The sequence below is a fragment of the Balaenoptera ricei genome, chromosome 20 (genome assembly GCF_028023285.1).
Source record: "Balaenoptera ricei isolate mBalRic1 chromosome 20, mBalRic1.hap2, whole genome shotgun sequence".
Classification (NCBI taxonomy): domain Eukaryota; kingdom Metazoa; phylum Chordata; class Mammalia; order Artiodactyla; family Balaenopteridae; genus Balaenoptera; species Balaenoptera ricei.
The window spans coordinates 60,307,104-60,332,701 of record NC_082658.1 but is presented as its reverse complement, the minus strand read 5'-3'; the positions used below and the strand labels follow the sequence as shown (position 1 = coordinate 60,332,701).

General features: G+C 43.3%; 1 long non-coding RNA gene across 4 annotated transcripts in view; it reads left to right on the top strand.

Annotated features, from left to right (window-relative positions):
* LOC132355010 (uncharacterized) overlaps nt 1-25,598 on the top strand; it is a 291,176-nt gene that overhangs the window by 32,769 nt on the left and 232,809 nt on the right. For 2 of the 4 annotated variants that reach the window (XR_009499502.1, XR_009499501.1), the window contains exon 3: nt 20,961-21,014. This is a non-coding gene — a long non-coding RNA (uncharacterized LOC132355010). Of the gene's footprint in view, nt 1-3,057; nt 3,202-4,567; nt 4,780-5,987; nt 6,707-20,960; nt 21,015-25,598 lie in introns of those variants that run through there. The other 2 variants (XR_009499503.1, XR_009499500.1) reach the window with 2 other exon arrangements.

The following is a 25,598-nucleotide window of genomic DNA, read 5'->3' as shown; positions in this document are numbered from 1 at the left end:
GTGGGATACTTACAGTATGGATGGGCAAATGCTATAAATCGTACCTTCCTTGCCCTCCGCACCCACACCCACACCCACACACACACACACACACACACACACACACCCTGCCCAACACTGAGAGCCTCTTAGAAAACATTTACCCACACAACACTTGTTGTTTTCCAGACTTCGTATTTAACGTTTGTATTATGATTTGGTTCTAAAATTCCCTTATTTCTCCTTTACTCATTGGTTGCTTAAAAATACATTTAAAAAAAAATTTCCAATCATATTAAATCATTTTGTTGTTGTTGATTTTTAATTTTATTGTGATGTAGGCTGTAGGATATCAATTCTTTGGCATTGGTTCGGACTTGGTTGGTAGCATACTATATGGTCAACTTATTTAAAATATTCCATGTATACCTGAAAACGTGAGTATTCTTTAATTCTCAGGGTTCTACACACCTCCCTTTGATCAGCTTGTTAATTGTAGCCGTCCAAATAGTCTCTATCGTTACTTTTTGTCTGCTTAATCTGTCAGTTCTGGGAAAGGAATATTAAAATCTTCCACTATACTGGTTTGTAAATTTCTTTTTGTTTTCCACCAATTTTTGCTTTATATAATTTGAAGCTAAATTGTTAGGTACAGTATATGATTACTACAGCTTTCTGATAAAGTTTCCCTTTTATTAATGTGTAGTGTCCTTTTTACCCTTAACAGCATATTTTGCCTTAATTATTTTTTTATCTGTTACTTATGTCAACATAGTGGCTTTTTCCAGTTAATATCTGCCTGGTATATAATAGCTTTCAATCCTTTATCACTCACCTTTTCATTGTATTTTCGGTATGTTTCTTATAAACAGCATATAGCTAATTTTTTCCCATCATCTTTACTCTTCTGATAACAGAATTCTAAGTTGCTGTTATTTTCCCTCACTACTTTGAAGCTGTTACTCCATGTCTTCCAGCCTCTGATAATACTGTTAGAAATTCTGCTGCCATTTAAGTTGTTGTTCTATTATTGATCATTTATTTTTTCTTCCTGAATATTTTGGTTTCCTCATTTCACTACAATGAGTCTAAGTGTGAATTTATTTGTATTTATTATGCTTAGGTTTCCTGTGTTTCTTTAATCTGAAGATTTTTTTTTTTTATCAAGTCTGGATAATTGTCAACTATTATCATATGAACATCGTTTCTACCCCACTATCTTTAGTCCCTCTTTTTGGAACTCTTGTTAGATATACAGTTGACCCTTGAACAAGTGGGGTTTAGGGATGCCGACCCTCCGTGCTGCTGAAAACCTGCATACAGTCAGCCCTCCAGACCCACGGCTCTGCATCCAAGGACTCAAGGAATTCGATTCAAGGAATTTTAGATTGTACAGTGCTGCAGTATATATTTATTGAAAAATACCCATGTAAAAGTGGACTGCTCCGTTCAAACCTGTGTTGTTCAAGGGCCAACTGTATGTTGAATTTTTTCCATCTATATTCCATGTCTTCTAAATTTCCTGTCTTCTAGTATCTTCCCATCTGTGCTCTGGGCAGTATACCTAGACAGGCTTCCAGTTCATCAATTCTCTTTCCACCTTTTTTTTTTTTTCATACTCTTTAATACCTTTCTTTCTTCTTCGTGTCACACTGGGTTCTCCTTCAGATTATTTTTCAATTACATTTTTGGGCTGTAGTTTTCATGTTTCCTTTTTCTGTTGACTTTCATTCACCGTGAATCATTTCCCTGTGCATTTTGTAATATGGGATTACAAGAGGGACTTTATTTTCCTTTGGGACTCCTGGCAGCCTGAGTTGTCAAGGGTCCCTCCAGTGTGTTCCGTTTGCTTCTTCTGAACACCCCAGAGCCAGCAGAGCCCAAGAGCGATTTTATTACATTACCCTTCAGCGCAGGGATTTCCCACACCACAAACGCAGCGCGGAGCAAACTCTGAACACACAGGCCCGAGATGCTGAGTTTTCATGGGAGAATTATTTATTGATTTAGTCTCCTGATTTCCCAGCGAGAGTCATGGCTGAGACAACTTCCATCTTGTGTCTCTGGACCGGCGGGCAGAGTTTATTAGTCCCAGTTTTCATTGAGTTAGCAGTCCATCAGTGGTCGAATTCCTAGCTAACCAGATTAGATAACTTCCCCCTGACACCACTCCACACCACCCTGGCTGGGGCATGAGGTCATACACCTACCTCAGCGGCCCACAGCCCCCTCCCAGCTTCTGACTTGTATGCTTTCCCGTTTTGCTCTTGAGCACAGCCATAGATTTTTTTGTGTTACGATAAAATATTCGTAACATATAATTTACCATTTAAACCATTTTAAGCGTACAATTCAGTGGCACTTCCTACTTTCATACTGTTGTGCAACCATTACTACCTTCCATCTCCAGAACGTTTTTTCATCTTCCCAAACTTGAACTCCATAGCTACTTAACACTAACTCGCCACTGTCCCCCTCCCCCCACCCCCAGAACCACCATCCTACTTTCTTTTCTTTTTTTTTTTAAAGAGTGAATTTTTTTATGGTACGTAAACCCCAGTAAGGCTGTTTTAATTTTTATTTATTTATTTATGGCTGTGTTGGGTCTTTGTTTCTGTGCGAGGGCTTTCTCTAGTTGCGGCAAGTGGGGGCCACTCTTCACCGCGGTGCGCGGGCCTCTCACTATCGCCGCCTCTCTTGTTGCGGAGCACAGGCTCCAGACGCGCAGGCTCAGTAGTTGTGGCTCACGGGCCCAGTTGCTCCGCGGCATGTGGGATCTTCCCAGACCAGGGCTCGAACCCGTGTGCCCTGCATTGGCAGGCAGATTCTCAACCACTGCGCCACCAGGGAAATCCCAACCATCCTACTTTCTGTCTCAATGAATTTGATGACCCTAGGTAACTCACATAAGGAGAATCATACAGTATTTGTCCTCTTCTGTCTCAGTTATTTCATTTAGCATACTGTCCACAAGCTTCATCCGTGCTGTAGCAGGTGTCAGAATTTCCTTCCTTTTTAAGGTTGAATAATATTCCGTTGTATGTATAGACCATGTTTTGTTTTTCCATTCACCCACAGATGGACACTTGGGCTTCTACCACCTTTTGGGTATTGTGAATAATACTGCTACGAACATGGGTGTACAAACCTCTCTCCAAGTCCCTGTTTTCAGTTCTTCTGGGCACAGATATATACCTAAAAGTGGAGTTCCTGGATCATATGGTAATTTTATGTTTAATTTTTTGGGGAACTACCATACCATTTTCTACTGCAACAGCCACAGATTTTCTTAAAAGCTGTACTATTTTATCCTGCATTTCTATATGTTATTAGTGGGAGGTTATACATGGGATCCAAGGCTCCTATCTTCCCAGAACCAAAAATCCTGCCTCCTTTAGCTGATATAATTATTTTTCCCCATATTACTTTTCTTACCCAAGTTCTGGGTCTTTCTGTGACTATTCCAGGTCCCAGATACTCATTTCAGAGTAGCTAAGCTAAAACAAGTCTGTGCAGGCGTATATAAAGTATACATATACCATATATATGGTACATATGTATGGTGTGTATATATATATATATATATATATATATATATATATATATGGTATATATTTATGGTATATATGTATGTGTACCATATATATTGATTTATTTGTGGCACCTGCAGCTGAATGAAGCAGTGGGTACTCCTCTTCCTAATTTGGAAGTACAATGTCTGTCCAGGGGAATGTCTGCTTTGAGTGGATTTGTGTTCACATAAAGATTTTGGGGTTCTTACCATGTAAGAAAATATTTGATCACTAGACTCTGGGTTGTTTTTTCCACTTAAATTATGTGTCCATTCCAAGTGTATTTCCTAACCATGAGTTTGCTAAGCCTCCTTTATTAAAAAAATAACCAGGGTTTAATATAGGGTGCTATCTGATGACTGAGGCAAAATGAAATTCCAGTTCTTTTTTCTGGAGGTTTATAACGTCATGAAGTTTCTCTGAGCATGCTAAATTCTTTTATACTATCCTCTTTCCTCCAGATTTCGTCTTGAATGTACTGCCACCTTACCTTAAAATTTTTTTCTCTTCCCAAGAGTGAGCAAGTTGTAGCACAAGTCATTTTCTGCTAATGAAAAAACTTCAAGAACATGACTCATTAAATTTCTAGTTATCAAAGAAAATAAAAGTGTATCCCTTTGAAGGGGTGCTTTAATCAAAATTGTATTCACTCATAATTTTAATCAGCGAACCCTTACTGAGCTCCTCACACAGGGACAGGTGATGCATAAACAGGACGTGGTCCCTTCTTCACAAATAGTTCAATATCAGGGGAAGCAATTGGAAAAACGAATAATTTCAGACAGTTATTTCCAACAGGGTGGCAGACTTGCAGCTCTTATCCATTGTTCCTCTGAAAACAATAAAAGTCAGGCTAAAATGCAATCAAAATTTTAAAAGCCTGTACTGATAAGCTGTTATAAAAATAAGGATTCATTAGAGGCCAAAATCAAGTGAAAGTAGAAATGTGCAGGGATGAGCAGAGTACTAAAGAATATTTGCTGGACGTTGGTGACCTAAAGCTTTTGTTTTCACAGCTTCAAGGGGCAGAAGACATGGCTTAGGAGCTGCCCAGGGTGCGGTGTTTAATAGGAGACCCCATCTTTAAAGCTGGGACTACCCCTTCCCCCAGAGGCTACCCATGTAAAATTGAGTTAGAATTTATCTTGACACCCAGTGGACACCAAAGAAAATTACCTGATTGAAACTGAATGCTGAGTAAAGGAAAGAAAGTGTCCCCTTTGAAACCATGTCTATACCCATCTCTTCCTCACACTGTTTTGCAGGCAAAATTTAGTCTAACTGAAATCTCTGAAAAATTCTCAAGCCTATAATTTGATTTAAAGTGATCTTGGGTTGGTCGTACCTGCTGGCATCTGGCAAACAGAAACCCAAACCTTCTTTGGAGGATTTCTCTGAAGGAACCCACCTTCAAACTAAATCTCAAAAAATTCCTTTGGAAAAACTTCCAGAAGATCCTAATTTATATAAGAAATACCAAAATAATAATGAAGCAAGTGACCATGACTAAGAGGCAGCAGAAACTAAGGACATCAGTATGAAACATGAAAAGATTTCAGATACTGGAATTGTCAAAGACAGACTGTAAAAGAGTCATATCTAAAGAAATAAATAAGAGGTTAAACTTATGAGCAAGGGAAAAGAAACTGTGAAAATGATCAAGCAGATCTGAAAAAGTCAAATAAAACTTCCTATAGAAATAAAAAATATCATAAATGAAATTTTAAAACTCACTGTCTGAAGTTAACAGCAAATAAGACCCAGCAGAAGAGAGAATTAGTGAGCTAGAAAATAGATATAAATAAATGCTGGACTACATTACAGAGGCTTAAAAGAGATGGACAATCTTTAATCAGAGACCCAGAAGGAGAAGAGAGAATGAAGAGGGAGACGGGAGAATCGATGTTTGAAGGGATGGATGGTGGATAAGAAAATGACCAGAATTGATGAAAGATACCAGTGCTGAGATTCAGGAAGTCAGAGTTCCTAAAAGGATGTGTAAGAAGGAATACCTACCAGGACACATCATGAAAATGTAGAACACTTAAAGTCAAAGTCAAGATCTTAAATGAAGCCGTAGAGAAAAGACAGATCACCTAGAAAGAAGCTGCTGTTCAGACGGATGCCTAACTTCTCACCAGCAGCAGGAGAAGCCAGAAGTCAGTCAAATCATATCTTCGACATGTTAAGGAAAAATATTAGTTAATTTAGATGATGAACTGGGTCTTGAAGGAGGAGTAGGTAGCTTAGGTCTCATGTTTTCTCAAGGGCTCAGTCTCCCCTGGGCTTCTGCTCCTTCAAAGCAATCATATTTCAGTGAGTGCCCCCGGCCCCGATGGTTCTTATCAAAGGTTCGATGAGGGGTGTGCCCCTCTGCTGGTTTCCCTGGTAACCAATGAGCCAACCCCTGTAACTGGTAACCTCCTGCTCCCCCAGGAACAAAGACTGCTGCCACCTGCCCACAGTCTACCGCATACAGTGGGATGTACTTCCAGGACCTTGCTTCGGGCGTGTAAGCTCCTCCATCCATTAAACCATCGATGTCTCTGTCGCTGACTCTGGGCTCCTCCTTCCGTCTTGAGGCTGGGCAGGCCTGCGGGGTGCAGCCCAACATGAGGGAAGAGCCTTATTGATCCTGGTCTGATTCATTAGGAGTCATTTGGGTCCACAAGGGTGGGGAAGCACGTGCTTCTTACTGCATTTTTATCTTTGTAAACATACCATAGAACACCAGTCCACAGACTGATAGGTAAATGCTGTGGACTGAATGTTTTGTGTGTCCCCTCCCCAAATTCATGTGTTGAAATCCCAATGCCCAATGTGATGGCATTAGTATGTGGGGCCTTTGGGAGATGCTTAGGTCATGAGGGTGGAGCCCTCATGAGTGGAATTAGGGCCCTTATAAGGAGACCCCATAGAGTACCCTTGCCCATTCCACCATGTGAAGACACAGGGAGAAGATGTGGGCTGTGAACCAGCACGAGGGCCATCACCAGCATGAGACCACGCGGGCAGCTTGATCTTGGACTTCCCACCCTCCAGAACTGTGAGAAATAAATTTCTGTTGTTCATAAGCTATGCAATCTGTGGCATTTTGTTACAGCAGCCTGAATGGACTAAGACAGTAAATAAGAAAGAACTTAATTTTTGTTTGATTTGATGCAATAAATTTGGAAGCTGATTTTTTGTTGTTGTTTGTTTTAAATGTAAAGTAAAACCTGGTATGTGACTGAATTCAGGTTAAGTAGAAAATCAAAATCATTTCTTTCAAAATCTCAACTCTCATTTCCATCTGAAACTTTTTATCAAGTCAATCTAGGCACATGTTTATGGAAAAGTTTAATAGTTATACTGACAACTGCCACATCCCACCTCTAAGCCACACTACTTGCTTTCAATCCTATTATTATTTATTCTGGTATATGTCTCTAAATATATCATTATACTGCTACTCATTGATTCTTCTTTTTTTTTTAAATTTATTTATTTATTTTTAGCTGTGTTGGGTCTTCGTTTCTGTGCGAGGGCTTTCTCTAGTTGCCGCGAGCGGGGGCCACTCCTCATTGTGGTGCGCGGGCCTCTCACTATCGCGGCCTCTCTTGTTGCGGAGCACAGGCTCCAGACGCGCAGGCTCAGTAGTTGTGGCTCACGGGCCTAGTCGCTCCGCGGCATGTGGGATCTTCCCAGACCAGGACTCGAACCCGTGTCCCCGGCATTGGCAGGCAGATTCTCAACCACTGCGCCACCAGGGAAGCCCGACTCATTGATTCTTATTTGGGATGTCATCTATTGGTTTTCTTCTGCAGGGAAGGGAGTTCAGCTGTCTTACGTCACCCCACATATACACTGCCCCTCCCATTTTCTGCAGATAGAGCAACAAGGTTTGATCACACTCTTTGTTGTGTTTAGCGTTTGCATTATTAAGGCACGCAGATATGATACAGTATTTGTCTTTCTCTGTCTGGCTTATGTCACTTAGCATAACGCCCTCCAAGTCCATCCAATTTGCTGCAAATGGCAAAATTTCACTTTTTTTATGGCTGAGTAGTATAATACTGTATGACATCACTTATATGTGGAATCTAAAAAATACAGCAGACTAGTGAATATAACCAAAAAGAAGCAGACTCACAGATATAGAGAACAAACTAGTGGTTACCAGTGGGGAGATGGGGGAGGGGCAATATAGGGGTGGGTAAGTAGGAGGTACAAACTGTTGGGTGTAAGACAGACTACAGGGATGAATTGTGCAGCACAGGGAATATAGCCAATATTTTGTAGTAACTGTAAATGTAAAGTAACCTTTAATATTGTATAAAAAATAAAAATTTTTAATAAAATAAAATTTTAAAATGGTTTAAAAAAAGGCATGCAGATATTAGTTACAGCTGAGGCGTGTTGCACATTAAAGCAATTGTTCCTTTATCACACAATTTGTTTCCCCTAGAATTAATAACCATCTCATATTGTTGTTTGCTTAGTTTTCTTTAGACCTATCACTAATTGCACTAAACTTTCTCATTGAACTATGTAAACTTCATTTCATTTGGCGGATATGGCAGGTAATTCTTTATTGACCAGCTTGGTCCTGAAGGTTCAGTTTATTTTCAGTACGTAAATTTTATTTTTGTTTTGTCTTTATGAATTTGGGATCATGCCATATATACACTGTTTATAAGTGACTTTTTTACTAAGTGAAACCTCATGAACATCTTTGATGACTGAAGCATCCTGTTTAATGAATGCATAATATTCTACATCACGAACACACCCTAATCCATTAAACGAATTGACCACTGTGACATGTTTATGCAGTTTTCAATTTTTCACTTTTATATACAATCCTGAGATTCACATTCTTGAAGCTCAATTTTGGCTATTATTTCCTGAGATAAATTCTAAGAGTAGAACCGCTGGGTCCATTGACATATTGGACATATGGTTTCTTCTAGAAATAGTGCTGAATTTGAGAAATGTTGCCAACTCTGGGCTTTATAGTCTTAAACATTTTGGTCAGTTTTAAGTGTTGTCTGTTTTAATGCTAATTATTTTCTGCAAAATTTCTTTAATAGCCAGTGAGGCTGTGTGTGTCTTGTATGCTTATTTGATATTTTGATCTTATATTTTGTGAATTGCCTGTTTATATTCATTGTTTGTTTCACTACTAGGCAATCTCATCCCCGCCACTCCTTTATGTAACCTCTCCATTTGAGTTTGGAATTGTCGCCTATCAGACTTATTCTTTGCATTCTACCTCTTCCAGGTCTTTCCTCACGCTGTTTTCATGATTCATTTAACCATCCACCCACTCGTGCATCTCTCTAATGTTTATTGAGCATTATTGCAATCTTTAAGGAACTCTGAACGCAGTTGAACAAAACAATGTCCCGGCTCTTATGGAACATACCTTTTAGAAGGAAGACAGGTAGGAAACAAATAAGCAAAAACAATTAAAAATATCAGATAGTAAGTGTTAGAGAGAGGTTTAAAACTAGGTGCTATACTTGGGGATAAAAGGGGGGCTCCATTAGATGCAGCAGTTAAGGAAGATGTCCCTGAGGAGGTGACACTGAGTCTAGGACCTCAGAATGACACCAGGGAGCCAGCCATCGATAGAGCAACGTTCCAGGAAGAGGAAACAGCAAGGCAAAGCTCTACCTCCTGCTGATATGAAATATAACCATGCTTGAAGGTAAAGTCCCAGTTCTGTGAAGCTTTTTTGGACCATTTTAGCCCATATAAAACTCTCTTTTGATTTCATACAATCCTCATTGTCTGAACTACTGGTCACTTAGAATTCACAATCTTACATAATCAATTTATCTTAGGTTTATCATATTTTCTTTCTCAGATAAATCTAAGAGTTTCTTAGGGTTAAGAGTCTTGCATCTAATATTTATATGTAGTGCCTACATTAGTTGGCATACCCTGATGCTCAATAGCTATGTTTACAATTAATGTATGAAGTTATAATCTTTCGTGCTTGCCATAGGACTTTGTCTAATGCAGTCATCAAAATCCTAGGAAAGAGCCATGGCATACATAGTCCTTGGTTCAAATATGCTAGAAGTAAAGCTGTTTATTGAAGAATGTGAGCTTATACAGGAAGCTAAGTCACTTACTTTCTTCTTTTTTTAATATATTTTTAAATTGAAGTATAGTTGATTTACAATGTTGTGTTAATTTCTGCTGTACAGCAAAGTGACTCAGTTATATATATATATATATATATATATATATATATATATATATATATATATATATATACATTCTTTTTTATATTCCTTTCCATTATGGCTTATCCCCGGGTATTGAATATAGTTCCCTGTGCTACACAGTAGGACCTTGTTGTTTATCCATTCTATACGTAATAGTTTGCACCTGCTAACCCCAAACTCCCAGTCCATCCCTCCCCCATCCCCTTCCCCCTTGGTAACCACAAGTCTGTTCTCTCTGTGAGTCTGTTTCTGTTTCGTAGATAACAGAGTTATCTGTTCATTTGAGTTCATTTGAGGCACTTACTTTCTTCTTGATGAAACTTTTACAGGAGAGTCAGTCAACAAAGGAGGAAAAGCCAGGTCCAAAATACAACTTAGATAACTGGTGTTTGAAAGAGAGCAGGTTGCTACCACGTGTGTGCGTGTGTGTGCATGTGATGTGTGTGTGTATATGTGTGCTTGTGTGTGTGTGTGCACGGAGAATTTATTTAGCATCCTCTATACACTCCAGCACACGCTGAGAGAAAATGGAAGAGAAATTGTTATACGAAAGAAACCTGCTTCTCATCTTCAAGGATTGTAACATCTATTGGGGAAGAATAAATACCAAATACCTAGAACTCATGAAAACCCCTAGAAACTTAAAAAAAAACTTATGCAATAATGTAATCAATCCTATACTTGAGGACTCAAGAGTGCTAAGCATACAGCCAGGGGTAAGGGAACAGATTGTTTATCATAAAGGCAATGGCAGAGTAATTGCAGATAGAGATTAGTTGTGTGTGTGTGTGTGTGTGTGTGTGTGTGTGTGTGTGTTTTGTTGTATGTTGAACACATAGGAAGTGGAATTCTAACCAGTTTCCTCTCAATCACCTTTTTATGATCCAATCCATCTGTTATTTGTGTCTTGATGAATGATTTAAAATAATAAGCATTCTTCCAGGACCCACTCAGAAGTCAGTTTCTTCAAACCCTCCCGGTCCATCTCATCACTGGCGAGATGGATCTCTTCCCCTTCAGAGTGTGACTTTATCCAGACACCTTTCAGACCGTAGTTCTCAAACGCTGCCACAGGTCATACAATTTGTGTGGGTGTCTTATGTCTGCGCATGCAGTCCTTAAAGACAATGACTGTTCTCTCAGGTTGTGTACCTTTACTACGTCCACCTAGCACCTTGCACGTAGTGAATACTCAAGAGATTAAAAGGACATCTATGGACTCACTGGAAGGACTGGCGAAGTTGCGGGCAGAGGTGGGCCGTAGGAGGTTTGTTTAAGGTCTGAGCGGCTGGGGAGAGGCTGTGTGCGGCTCCTTCAAGGCTTTTTTCTAGGCGTCCCCTGCCGTCCACCCACCCTCAGCTTGCTCAAAGAGCGAGTCTGTGTTTAGAGCAATGTGATTTAAAGGTCACATTTATGAGCAAATAGCTGTGTTTATAAACTTAGTTTGACAAATAAGGGAGGCTTTGAAATGGATACTGTTTGCTGGAACCAGAACCAAGTTCCACCAACGGCGCACGCTGACTCTGGTTGTGGAAATGTGCCGCCAACGTGGCCTTCACAGCCCTAACTCCTCACCCACTCCTTTCATGTTTTGAAACGTAATTATTTAAAAGCTCGATGGAATTTTTAGGCATTAGGAACTTTTGGGGGTTTATCTATTTTGCGTCAACCTGCCGTTGTCATGATATTCTGCTCTGAGTGGGGGAAGAAGGAGCCTTGGGACCTGGCTTGATCTCACCCTGTTCAGATCAGCCACAGTCCCAGGCGCTGGTTTACTTTCTCATCAAGAGAGTCAGACACAGAAAGACAAATATCATGGGATATCACTTATATGTGGAATCTAGAAAAAGGGTACAAATGAACTTATCTACAAAACACAAGTAAGGTCACAGATGTAGAAAACAAACTTATGGTTACCAGGGGGTGAGGTAGGGGAGGGATAAATTGGGAGATTGGGATTGACATATATACACTACTATATATAAAATGGATAAGTAATAAGGACCTACTGTATAGCAGCCCAGGGAACTCTACTCAATACTCTGTAATGCCTTATATGGGAAAAGGATCTAAAAAAAGAGGGGATATATGTATATGTATAACTGACTGACTTTGCTGTATACCTGAAACTAACACAACATTGTAAATCAACTGTACTCCAATAAAAATTTTAAAAAGAGGGTGTCCAGAAGATTGTGGGACCAGGGCTATTAGTCCCCCTGCAGCCTCAGAGTGTCCTGTTGGAAAGGTTACACTGAGATGGGGGTGGCCTGGGTTTGTGATACAGAAGAAACTGCTCAGAGTCTAAAGATGGAAAGAGGCACCTTCTGACATGAATTGCGCTGGCCCCCAGGTTCCAGCTGAACAGAGAGAAGACTCCAGGTAGAAAATGACCCCAGGAACAAACAGTCATCCTAGGAAGGGAGGAACCCAACCCAGAGACTGCTACAGGTCCTTCGGGTTGGTTTTAGTGAACAAGAGATAATTACTCCTTAGTTGCCGAGACAGGGATTCAGAGAATGGAAGATGTTGGAATAAATGGCTAGAGATTCTGTCCAGAGAGCTCAGGATGCCCAACCCCAACATTTTCATTTTAAGGAAGTGTGGAAGAGTTGACCATTATGGATGCTTGTACTCAATTCCGTGAGGCGAGGACAGCATTTCAAACCACTTTCTAGAATGGGGGAGGGCACATGGGTGTGCCACGTGAGGGGGTCCCCTTCGGGGAGATTAGTGGTGGTCCCAGGATATATGGGGGCTGAGACTGTTATGTCCTCATTTGGTGAGAGAAATGGATAGGGGATGATGATAAATGACTATTCTTTCACAATACTCTCTTGAGGGGGCTCTACATTTTTTTCCTCACAAAACTGCCTCAAAACGCTTAAAGAATTCCACTTTGGAATGACTTCTGAGCTAGTTTATGTTTTATATCTCATCACTCTACAATTGCACCTCATTTTTAACCAAAAAAAAAAAAAAAAAAAAGTTTCCTGCTCGATCAACCACCTTATTCATCAGACTTGGCTCTGAGTGATTTTTGGTTGTTTCCAAAAATGAAATTCACCCTCGAAGCTGAAAGATTTATGTTACCGAAGCTCCTGAAGAAATGTGACTTGAACTCCGAAGAACTCAAGAGGAGTTCCAGATACATTTTGGTACTGAAAAAAAAATCCAAGTCTCATTATTTCGCAGTCCAACCACATACATTTTCATATTCTCTTCTCTTCCATTGTGTCAGAAATGAAACTCTGATCCGAATGAGGTATTCCAAGTGCATTAATCAAAGAGCTGTGCTCCATCTAGGCATCTATAACTAAATTTCTGTTTCTACAACATCTGTTGGAGAATGGAAGAAGGAAAAGTGGAAAGATATACGTAAGAAGAAAAACAGAGGTGCCTGTAATAAAATCATGAAAGAGTGATACATCTCACCTCGTGCTGTTGCGTGCAGGGTGTGCTAGCCAAGTGCACTGTATGTGCAGAGGGCAACCTTCTGGCTTTGTTTTCTTCATGTTACTAGAGTAATGCATATTTACCCCAGAAAATTAGGAAAGAAGGAAAGCAAAAGGAAGAGAATTTAAAAATCATCTATAGTTCCATGGGTAACTAATTTTGATCTTTCATCTTTCCAGCCTTTATTCGATGGATCACATATTTTGTGGCAGATGTCTTTTTTGTTTGTTTGTTTTTTAAAAAAATAAGATACATACAGAAACATCCATAAAACATGTAAATACAGCAAATTGTGTTACGCACTAGTCAGCTCCCTTCCCCCTTTCCCTGTAGACAACCACTACCCTGATTTTGGAAAATTGATTTTTTTAAAGTTTTTCATCATATTTGTATCATCTAAGCCAAAAGTAATTTTTCTTTTCTTCTCTATTATTATCAGTGTAGAATCGTGGATTTTTACTTACTCAAGTATATTGTTTTTCAGGCTCCAATCATCCTAAATGTGGCCAGTGGGGGCTTTTTCAAGCAGCTCCTGTGACCTTCCCACACAAGCCCATCAGCTTGAACCCTTCTTTTCCTCTGACACAGCAAGATTTTTCAGGCCCACCTTGTAGGCCCCCTGCCCTGACCATTTCTCTAAGGATCCCTGGTTTCTGTAGTGAACACGTGATAGTTTTTAGAAATCAAGATCTGGACGGTCTATGCGCTTTGCTTTTGGGGTGCCTGTGTTTCTAGATTCTCTCAGAGGACAGAACTGGGAAATACACACACATAACATATTATGGGCTTGTTGGGGATAAAAACACACCCCTGTGTTTCTCCTTTGTTCATGCACTCACAAAGCTTCTGATACCAGATGTGTGGGTTTTCCACACATCAGGCAATTTTTATGACACCAGCCGGGTGTCCTATAATTCACTGCAATTTTGACTCTACTTAACGTGGAATTAGCATCAGATCCCACAAGTTAAGGGCTCAGTCCCACAAGACTGCCCCCACTTTTGACACCAATTAAGTCCCAGGTTGCTACCTGTACTTCTAACCATCTGGCTATAAATGAGGGTTTCAACAACCCCCTCCTTGTATTCGATAATTTTCTAGAATGGTTCACAGAAGTCACGGAAACTTGTGTTTATTGGTTTATTATAAAGGGTTCAAATGAACAGCCAAACAGGGACAAGTGGGGAGGAGGGCGTGCAGAGCTTCCACGCCTCCTCTGGGCACACTGCCCTCCCACATCTGTGTGTTCACCAATCCCAAAGCTGGAAAAGAGGTTTCATTAAGAAGAGTAGCATTGACATATATACTCTGCCAAATGTAAAATAGATAGCTAGTGGGAAGCAGCTGCATAGCACAGGGAGATCAGCTTGATTCTTTGTGTCCACCTAGAGGGGTGGGATAGGGAGGGTGGGAGGGAGGGAGACGCAAGAGGGAGGGGATATGGGGATATATGTATATGTATAGCTGATTCACTTTGTTACACAGCAGAAACTAACACACCATTGTAAAGCAATTATACTCCAATAAAGATGTTAAAAAAAAAAAAAAGTCATGATTGAGTAAATCATTGGCCACTGGTGAGTAACTCAATTTCCAGCCCCTCTCCCTTGCCTGGAGGTTGGGGAGTTGGGGCTGAGAGTCGCAACCCTTTAATCACGTGGTTGGTCCCTCTGGCAACCAGCTCCCACCCTGAGGCTGGGTGGGGACCACTAAGAGTGACCTCATTAGCATAAACCCAGGTACAGCTGGAAGGAGCTCATTCTGTAAAACAAAAGATGTTCCTCTCACCCCTATCACTCAGGAAACCCCTGATGATTTAAAATAAAAGTCTTGTGCCAGGAACCGGGGACAAAGACTAAATATATATTTCTTATTACAATATCGCAGCTTAATAGAAGACAACAGTATTCTCCTATCTGTTCCTACACCCAATTTATTTATTGGAGTATAATTGCTTTACAATGTTGTGTTAGTTTCTACTGTACAACAAAGTGAATCAGCTATACATATACATATATACCCTCTTTTTTGGATTTCCTTCCCAATTAGGTCACCACAGAGCACTGAGTAGAGTTCCCTGTGCTACATAGTAGGTTCTCGTTAGTTATCTATTTTATACATAGTATCAATAGTGTATATACGTCAATCCCACCCCCCCTTCCTCCATGGTATCCATATGTTTGTTCTCTATATCTGTCTTTATTTCTGCTTTGTAAACAAGATCGTCTATACCAATTTTTTCAGATTCCACATATATGTGTTAATATATGATATTTGTTTTCTCTTTCTGACTTACTTCGCTCTGTATGACGACACTCAATTTATTGTGACATCACATGTCACGTCGTCTCTGGAGGACTCTACTGCGTGCATACTCAGGAGAGAATGAGAATGATAAAAGGTGAATAATGTGTTCCTGTTATTACGAAAATAATTTTCATCTCACAGATGCCCTCCAAGGGTCTCAGGGTCCCCCAGGGCTGACCAGACCACACGCCACTGAGAATGGTGCAGCAGAGGCATCAGCACTGAGAATTACAGGCTAAGGCTTTGAGATCTTTTGTCTTGATCTTTACGGTATTGTCCTTAGAAATGGACCCTCCAACAAACTGTTAATATCGGCTAACTTTGTAAAAGTTTGCAAAAGTTGAATGAAATCCTAATTTACCTTAGGAACTGCAAACTCGTATATATAACGATTACCTTTCGAGTGAGACCCCAATGAGGGTCCTCCTGCCCGGTGTCCTTGGAGCCAACAGAACGAGACCGAGTTCGGTTCAGAAGCAAAGGAAAGGGTTGTTCTCGGATCAGAGAACGGAGAGGCGCTAACTTGCTCTAGACTATGTGCTTCCCCGCCACGCAGGCGCAGGGCTGCTTTATAGGGTCTCGAGGGTGGTGAGGGGGCGGGGTTCTGGGCGGGCGGCCCGAGAGCTCAGTGTCGGGCGCAGCGTCTCTGCGCACGGCCCGCCGCCGCCATCTTGGACTGAGTGTCGTGCGCAGCCCTTCTGCGCACGGCCCCGAGCTGAGGTGCAGGTGCAGCCGTTTCCCGCCGGGAACTCCGGGCTGCGGGGCCGCGTGCGAGCTCCGTGCCCGCGGCCCGCGGTGAGCGAGAGGGACTGGACTCAGCACAGAGGAGAAGAAAGGTTAGACTTTGTTTTATTACCCAGATTCTGTTTATCGCCGGGAATTGTTCATGGTGACGAAACTGCTGCTCAGCTTCTCTGGGACCCATCTGCCCCTCCACCCCCAGGCCTCTCCTTCCGGGGCGTTTCCCGGCGAGTTCACAAACGGGAACCTTTCTCCACACCAGTGCTTCTCAGCGTGTGCTCTGGTCACCCCGGGGGACCCTGAGACCCTTGGAGGGCATCTGTGAGATGAAAGTCATTTTCGTAACAGTAGGAAGACCTCTTGCACCTTTCCTCATTCTCTCGGGAGGAGAGTTGCGCAGGCGCCAAATCCTCGACTTCTTTCCGACCCCCCCCCCGAAGGGCTCTGGCTGAGCCCCGAGCATCTCTCACCTGTCCCCTCTGCTGCCCCCTTCCCGCCCCCCAGGTCCGTTCTCCACAGAACCGCCAGAGCTATCCTTTTAGTCCCCGACACCATGCAGTTTTCTGCGGAAAATGATGTGATGCCGACTGCTTTCACTCAAAGCTGACGGCTTAAAATGCCCTTAAGGGCTTCCCTGGTCTGCCCCAGCCTTTCCCTCTATGACCCCCCGGCTCCCAGCTCTCTCCCCACCACAGCGACTCCCCTCTGTTCCTGGAACACCCCAGACCTGCTTCTGCCGCAGGGCCCCTGCCCTGGCGGTTCCCTGTTCTCCCTCGTCATCGTCTCACTCCCTGCTTTTCCAGGCTTTGCTGAGATGTCCCCGTCCCACTGTGTCCCACCCTGCCCACACTATTTAAAACGGCAGCTTTTCCTACACTGGGATGCCTGTCACTCCCTTCCTGTGCTCTACATTTTCTTTTCCATTTCCCGCCACAGCATTTACACTCTTTATTTGGTAATTGTGTGTTGTTTATCGTCTGTCTCGCTCTGCTAGCACGTCAGTTCCACACGTCAGGGATTTCGGGCAGCTTTCTTTCACTGATGTATCCCAGGAACCTAGCATGGTGCTTGGCACGTAGTAGACACCGAATCAGTATTTGCTAAACGAATGACCGCATTATACACAAATGCCTCTAAAGAACTAGGATGCTTGGAATATTTGAAGTTGTGATTTAATTAAGACCAATCATCAGGAATTTGTTGAGCAAATTGATTATCAGAACTCTTTCCTCTGTAAGCAACAACAACTCAAGTAAAAGCTTAAACAAAGAAAGGAAAGAAGAAATTTGTTGACTTATAGAATAAGCTTCAGGCATGGCTGGATCCAGCAGTTCAAATGATGTCATTGGGATTCTGTCGCTTTACTTTCCTCCTCCTCCGTCTACTTCATTCCCAAGCAGTCTTTCTCTTTATGGTGATAATGATGCCACAGGCATCTCTAAGCTTTCGTTACCAGCCACCCCCATGAAAAGAAAGGTGTATTTATCCCTATTGGGTGCGCTTGCTCCCAAACTCTCTCAGTGGCACAGCAAGGGAATGTGTATATACATCTGTATTTATTTCTGTGTCTGGCTCTATCCTTGAAAACTACCTGTTCACTCTCAACCCTCCAGTTCCAACCCAACAGCACAGGGTTTATTTTAGCTTTCTCCCTTTCATTTCTCTGATAGTGAAGCCAGGCCCCCATTTCCTTAACTGATTTACTGATTTGATCAATGCTCCTGTATGTGACCGATTCCCCCTCGCCCTCCACGGCCGAGTCTTCCCTCATGGGATGCCCTCCTCACCTGCTCAGACTCTTGTACCTCGACCACTGTGTTTCCTTCCCGTTCCTGCACAGGTGCTGGCCCTTGTTCTGACCCACTCCACAGCTTTAAGGCTGAATTGTTCAGGATGGGAAGAGAAGAGAAGGGAAGAGGAAACAGGGCGTCTTTATCTTAATTTATGCCAGTTACCCCAAGAGACTCAGGACCCCCAGGCTGTCCCCGATTTCCAGGACGTGAATGCCCACGAGGCTGCGTGGTCAGTGAGGCAGCTTGCAGCCGCGGTCGGGGATCGGGGATCCTCCCCCCTTCCCTGGTGCGTTTTCCTCCTGGCGCTGGTTGCTCTCCCCTGTGTTGGTTGGATGGAGTCTTACCCCTCCAGTGCTCAGGGCTGCGCCTGGCACGTGGAGGCATCAGGGAATATTTGCTTGATGAGTGAGCCCCAGGAGAGCGCCGTCCCACGTGGGCCGGGAGTCTCCGAGTCCACCCCCGAGGGTGCTTGTCATGGCCGTCCTGAGGCCAGCTAAGGCTTGCGTGCCCTCCATCCCGACGCCCCGGCAGGTGGCACGTCCTCTGGCCGGCGCGGCGCCGGTGACATGGGAGCCGACGAGTGGAGGAAGTGTCGTTAGCATCATTCATTGCTTATGTTGTACAGGCTGTCAGAACTAATGAAAGTTTATGACAGACGGGCAACCACCAGCTTCCCCGTGTTATTTATCTTTCTCGCTTCTGGCTCGGAGCACTGGGCGATTTTTCATTTACATTTAAAAATGCCAAGATGATTAAGCGCAATTCGCCTACTCAGAAAACTAGCAAATTGTATCAGTGCGCAGATGTAATGAATAATCATCAGGCATGAGGAATGAGGAGCCGTTAAGCAGGATAGTCTGTTTTATCCCAGTTCCCCTCCCTCCCCCCGCCACCACTTCCACCAGTTCCCAAACACCAGAGACGTGCATCACAGGTTTTTCCTTTGCTCATACCTGGTGTTTGCAGTATGTGTGCAGTGACAAACAAAAGGTTCTTAGGAGTTGTGATGCAGGTGCCCACGGCTCAATAGATTTATTTGTAGCAGCCTTAGAGGGATGATGCAAATAGATGTAATACATGGGGGTTGGGGGGAGGGATTTTTTAAAAAATAGAAAATTTAACGTAAGAAAGGATGGAGGTCCCAGGAGACAGGTTAATCCTAGAGTGACAAGACTCAAGATTGTGAGACTGTGTTTATATAACCAAGAGAAACCCGCAGAACCAATTAATCACAGAGACCCAAACCTGGGAGCTGTATGTACTCGGAAAAATTCTTTTGTATACACGGCTGGTTCTCTTATCTCCTCATTCCTGCAGTGTTATCTGTGCTCCCATCCCCACCTGCTGTTGCAGGATCTCCAGCCTCTGCAGTTCCCTGCTCCCCACAAATTACTTCCCGGGGCATGGGGGGGGGGCGGTCTCTAGAGGTATCTCACATGTGTTCACTAATAAACGGTTAGGTCTCGTGTAACATCTGCATTGGTTTTTTTCTTTATTCTCTCTGCTCCCGTGGGATTTTGCTGAGCTGCATCCGTAAGGCACCAGAGCATCAGCCCTGTGTCTTTCCTCTGGAGCCTTTCAGAGTCTGGGGAATGCTTCCTCTCCACAACCAGTGTTTTCCCAGGGATTTTAAAATTGTGCTGTTTGTGTTCCAGCACCTTCTAGATTCTTTTAGTAAACAGCTCTGGAGCGGGGAGGCAGAGCTGAAAGGCCAACATTATGCTCTTCTCGACACCCAAGCCCGAGCGTCATGACTGAGGCTTTGTGAGGGGCAGCGCTGCTCTGCTCGCCTTCCCTCTCAGGACGGGCTCCTTCCCGGAGGGCTCCTCGGGGCTTTGTGCACCTTGGCACCGGCAGGCTGGACGTGCCCAGACTTGCCCGGCTCCCCAGCGCGGGCACTGGCTCAGGCTCCTGGTGGCACATCTCGATTCCGAGGCGCGCGATGGGGCTGGGGAGCAATGCAGACACAGGACTCGCCCTCGAGGACTTTATTACGTGAACAGACACGCAGTAAATAAGCAAGCGGTAGGGGAGGGAAAGCTAAGTGGGTGAGAGAGGCACAGATAACGGAGCAGAGAGGACAGCTACTTCCTGCAGAGTCGAAGCGGGAACGGCTTCATGGAGGTTTGCCTTGAGATGCGAACAGCTGGAGGAGGTGACTAGAAAGGAATCCCAGGAAGAAGGAGCGCAGGGTGGATATTCCCAGCAACACAAGGGGATGGCAAGGCTTCAGATGGGCCACCACCTACACTGCTGGAGGGAATGTTTGGGGAAGTTATGGTGGGAAGGGGGAGTGAGACTACGTACAGGAGAGCCCTGGCCAGCGGCTGAGTCGTCTGTATCTTATTTCGTATGTGGCAAAATGTACCCAACTGAGATAATACACCAGATGGAGCCATCAAAAGCCATCGAGGAGCAGCAGGGTGTGACTCTGGGTCAGGCAGGTTCACCTGGGTCAGTGCGCATCAGATGAATAGGAGAGACTGGGGTGGGTAGACCAGTGGGGAGTCTTCTGCAATAGCATCAGGTACGGGTACAGAGATTGAAGCATCTTCTCTCTTTTCAACCGAGAAGATGATGGGGTTGGGAGATAGAGCAGGCGGGTGTTGAGGTGAGGGAGGAGAGGAGTCCAAGGAGAGCCGTACATGAGCATTTAGGAAGAGAGAACAGCATGCTGTCCAAGAGATGGAGCGTTTTTTTGGATGGAACATGATGAATTCACACCTTCAACGTTTGTAAGTTGGGTGGGATAAAGACAATGATTCCCATTTTCGAGGTAGGAAAATTATGACACAGATTGGTAAGTGGAGTGTCCTTGCTCACAGGGTACAAGGCAGAGGTGACCCTCAAACCCAGACCTTTGGATTCTAAAAGCTTTTCTCTTTTCCTTACAGACCTGCTAAGTAGATGTACAGAGAGAACAGTAGCAAAAAGGAGTCAACAAAAAGGTGAGTAGTAAAAAATTATGCGATGAGTGAGGAAAACAAATGCATTGTCATGATTCCTGGGAGAACCATCAGGCAAATAAACTCTCCTAATCCAACCTAGTGAGAAATTTCCTGGGCAAGTGGATCCATGATCCCATGTAAGTTCTCTAAAAAGAGAGACTAATGAGAAATCAGCTCCAGTGAAGAACAAACTTAGAGGTAATAATTGTGGCGGGACACGGGGCATTCCTCTCCCAGGGTCCCAGGCTGTCGTATAAGAAAAGCCATAAAATCCATAATAGAAATTGCTTCACCCAGAAGCTTCTAGAAGGTCCATGCATTCATAACTGGGACGTCAGTAACAGGCCTATTGCTCTTGGTCATCCTCAATGATAACCAGCTGCTTGTGAAGCATCTGTTTTGTGAGAACTTGGACTCTGTCATGGTCTGTTTTACATCTGGGAATGAGATGGTGGTATGTTGTTTTTCTCTTGGGTTGGTGAGGAGGAGAGGTGGGGAGACACAGGCTTGCCAGTGTCCTATTTGTCTTTCTGTTTGTTGTTGCAACTGGCCTCATTAGATCAGGCGAGAGCTGCCAACATTTATAACTTTGGCTTTTCTAATTAAAGTTCCCCTGAAAAGGCTACCCCTCTCTTCTGACTCTTGGCAGGAATGTGCTCTCATAACACAGGCATCTGCCCCCTGGACTAACCTTTCTCGAAACCAGATAAACAAAGTAATACTAATAAAAATATCCATCTGTGCTTAAAGATAAATAGAGCATTAATATACCAAACTGAGATCTGGATTCTTTCGGAGCCAGCTTTAATGATATTAGACATCTGTTCCAGCTTGCTTTCCACTCATTTTCCATTTGCATGTTCTTACACGAAACCAACGGGAAAGCGGTTTGTCTGGGGAAAAGGGGGTGCCACTTGACCACTGTCCTCTTCTGAGGCCACTGCCCCCATAGAGGGTGAGACAGAAGCATAAACCGATGATGTGCCCTAATATTTGCCCCCCTGCTTGTGTTTCATCATGGATTTTAAGCATGGTGGTCTTTTTTTGATTTTATTTTTGGGTACCAGAATGCCAGTTTATTCATTGTCAACCGCCAGTAGAATTGTGGGTAGACCAGATGTACAAATGTTGGCGTGATAGAGGCAGTCATTTTTCTCCTCGAGTCAAGATGTGAAAGTATCTGAAAGCCATTTGTTTACCAGGAGGCCAGAAGGTCTCAGTGTGGAAAGGTGGGAGAATGATGGTTTTTCTTAAGGAGAACTGTACTTGGATGGTAGAAACCAGCCTCTCAGGGTTCCTTTAGCATTTTTAACACTCAAGAAGAATTGCAGGCAAGATGCTATTGTAGGACAGCTTTCTCCACTTAAGGGCAGACCTGTTGACCTGGGTTTCTTAGATGTAGTGCTAACTCTAAAGGGATACGAGCAAGTCAGTGGGAGCAGGGGAAAAGATGAATGGGGGCATTAAAAATTGCTACAGTGATGGGGCAGGGGTGCCACTGACTTTTAGTGTCTGAAGACCAAGGATGCCCGAGTACATCAACGTGAGGGACAGCCTTGCCCAGCCATGACTGGCCAGTCCCAAATGCTGATGACACAGTTTTGAGAGGCATCCACATTTTAAAATAGTGGAAACACTTTTTTCAAATAAAAATCTTATGTAGAATCCCCAAATATAAACCATATTAAAGAAGAGGTATTTTTTCCTGAAGGAGAGGAGGTCCCTGAAAATTTTGCGGGGGGGAGCGGTTTAAGAATCACTATTTTAGGTGCTATCAGATGGGCATGCAGTTCTGATGTTTTCTTTGGTCCTACAATGTGCTAAGAATCAAGTGGTTTAAAATAATTTTTTAAAGCATAATTTTATTCCCCTTAGCATTTTATATAAAAGTTTTAAACTCTAGATAAAAATGGAAAGAATTATAAATACCCATACACGTGACACCTAGATTCTACAATTGCCAGTGTTTTTCTCCTTTTGTTTCATCACTGTCTCTCCATATATATTAGTTCATCTTACTTTTAAATTCATGTCAAAGTTGCAGACATTAGTACTTCCAAATGCGTATCAAGCATTAACTAGAGTCCTATCTCTGTGTGAGATCAGATTTACGTACAATGAAATGAATAGATCCAGCGCATAGTTTATGCGTTTTAAAAATACAGTCATGCCGCTCAAACCCTTGTCAAGATGTAAGACATTTCCATTATCTCTGAAGGTTTCCTGGTAGCCCTTGTCAGCTAGCCACGCCCCCGTGCTCCATCCCCTCATTCCTGGTGAATACTGTTGCAGTCTTTTCACCAGGGATTCGTTTTACCCATTCCAGAGCTTCGTTTGAATGGGATCACCACATCCGTGCCCTGACTTCTTTCATGCAGCAGGTTGCTTCTGGGACTCATCCGTTCTGTTGCTTTCATCAGCGGTTCCTTCCTTTTAATCCAGGGGGTGGTGTTTTTGGCTGTGGACTGAAGGGAACTCTGACTTTGGTGGTTCATGATCCAGCACTTCCACATCAGGCCACTCTCATTATTTCTGGCAGAATTAGCTTTGTCTGAACAGCAGCAAACAGTCTGTCAGGAGGGTTCATTCAGGCAAACCGGCTGACGGCTTGCTGAGAGCATCATCGTGCCTGGCGTCTGAGCGGGCTGGCTGGGCTGGTCGGCATGGCACAGCAGTCACACCCGATCTGGGCAGAGCCAGTCAGGGGGCTTGGGGCCCTTCAGGAGCACTGCTCTCTTCTCTTCCCCAAAAGCCAGAAGGTTGGGCTGAATCCTCAGCTCTCCTGAGTTCTTTGTTTTTTTAATTGTGGTAAAACATATGTAACCTAAAATTTACTATTTTAGCCATTTTTAAGCGTACAGTTCAGTGACATTAAGTACGTTCACACTTTTGTTCTACCATCACCACCATCCGTCTCCAGAACCTTTTCATCATCCCAAACTGAGACTTTATACCCATTAAACAGTAACTCCCCAGAAGAAATAGTGACACATAGAGAACAAACGTATGGATACCAAGGGGGAAAGTGGGGGTTGGGATGAATTGGGAGATTGGGATTGACACATATACACTATTGATACTATGTATAAAATAGATAACTAATGAGAACCTACTGTATAGCACAGGGAGCTCTACTCAATGCACTGTGGTGACCTAAACAGGAAGGAAATCCAAGAAAGAGGGGATATATGTATACGTGTAGCTGATTCACTTTACTGTACAGCAGAAACTATACTTATAGTTGTAAAGCAACTATACTCCAATTAAAAAAGAAAACAATAACTCCCCATCCCCCTCCCCCAGCCCCTGGCAACCCCCATCCTACTTTCTGTCTCTGTGAATTTGACAAATCTAGGGACCTCATATAAGTGCAGTCATATAATATTTGTCCTTTTGTGACTGGTGATTTCACTTAGCACAGTGTCTTCACGGTTCACGTTGTAGCACATGTCAGAATTTCCTTCCTTTTTAAGGCTGAGTAATAGTCCACCGAGTGTATAGACCACATCTTCTTTATCCATTCGTTTGTTGGTGGACATTTAGGTTGTTTCCACATCTTGCTTATTGTGAGTAATGCTGCAATGAACATGGGAGTGCAAATGCCTGTTTGAGTCCTTGTTTTCATTTCTTTTGAGTATCTATCCAGAAGTAGAATTGTTGGATCACATGAAATTCTAGTTTTAATTTTTTGAGGAGCCTCCTTACTGTTTTCCACAGCGGCTGCACCACTTTACACGCCCACCAGCAGTGCACAGCGTTCCGGTGTCTCCACACCCTCTCCAGCACTTGCTGTTTTCTGTTTTCTTTGATCATAGCCATCTTGATGGGGGTGACGTGGCAGCTCATGGTGGTTTTCATTTGCATTTCTTTAATGACTAGGGACGTTGAGCATCTTTTCATGTGCGACCTATGCAGATTTTACCTGAGGGATATTCTAAGAGGGACCCGTGATCAAGGTCCAGCAGGACCACACAGATTTTTCTCTTTCTTTCCAATGGGACAAAGTCTGGGGCTAATTATCCACTGAAGACACTTAGTAGCCATCTTTATCATCATCACCCAAACACACAGTGTGGGTAAAGAGATTCATGCTCTACAAAGCTCCTTCTCGTACATTATCTCATTCAGCTCTTGGGGCAGTTTCTGCAGCCTCCTCTCTCTGGGCCAAGCACCTCTTCCAAGACACCTCCCAGTGCTCACCACCCCTTCGTCACTTCGCATTTTAAGACAGGAGCCTGGATGTGCCCCACGTGATCAGAAAAGTGCTTTAGACCTCTTTGGCAGAAAATCCAGCTCTGGAAACAAGGCCCATCTGTTTAAGGCTAACCCATGGTTGCCTGTGCAGAAGTCATGGGAGATCCCATGTTCCTCCTTAAATGCCATGTGTCCTCTATCCTTTGACACTGTGATTTCTCCTGGTGGGCTAGTCATTGTCACTGTTGCTTCATCGGGGGCTCCTGAGATTCTACTCTGTTAGTGTGTTCTTTCAGTGGGTTTTAGTGGTTCTCCCTCTGGAAAGAGTGAAATTCGTGCATTTATTCACTCATTCATTCAGCCATTGTGTATTTATTGAGTGTCCACTGT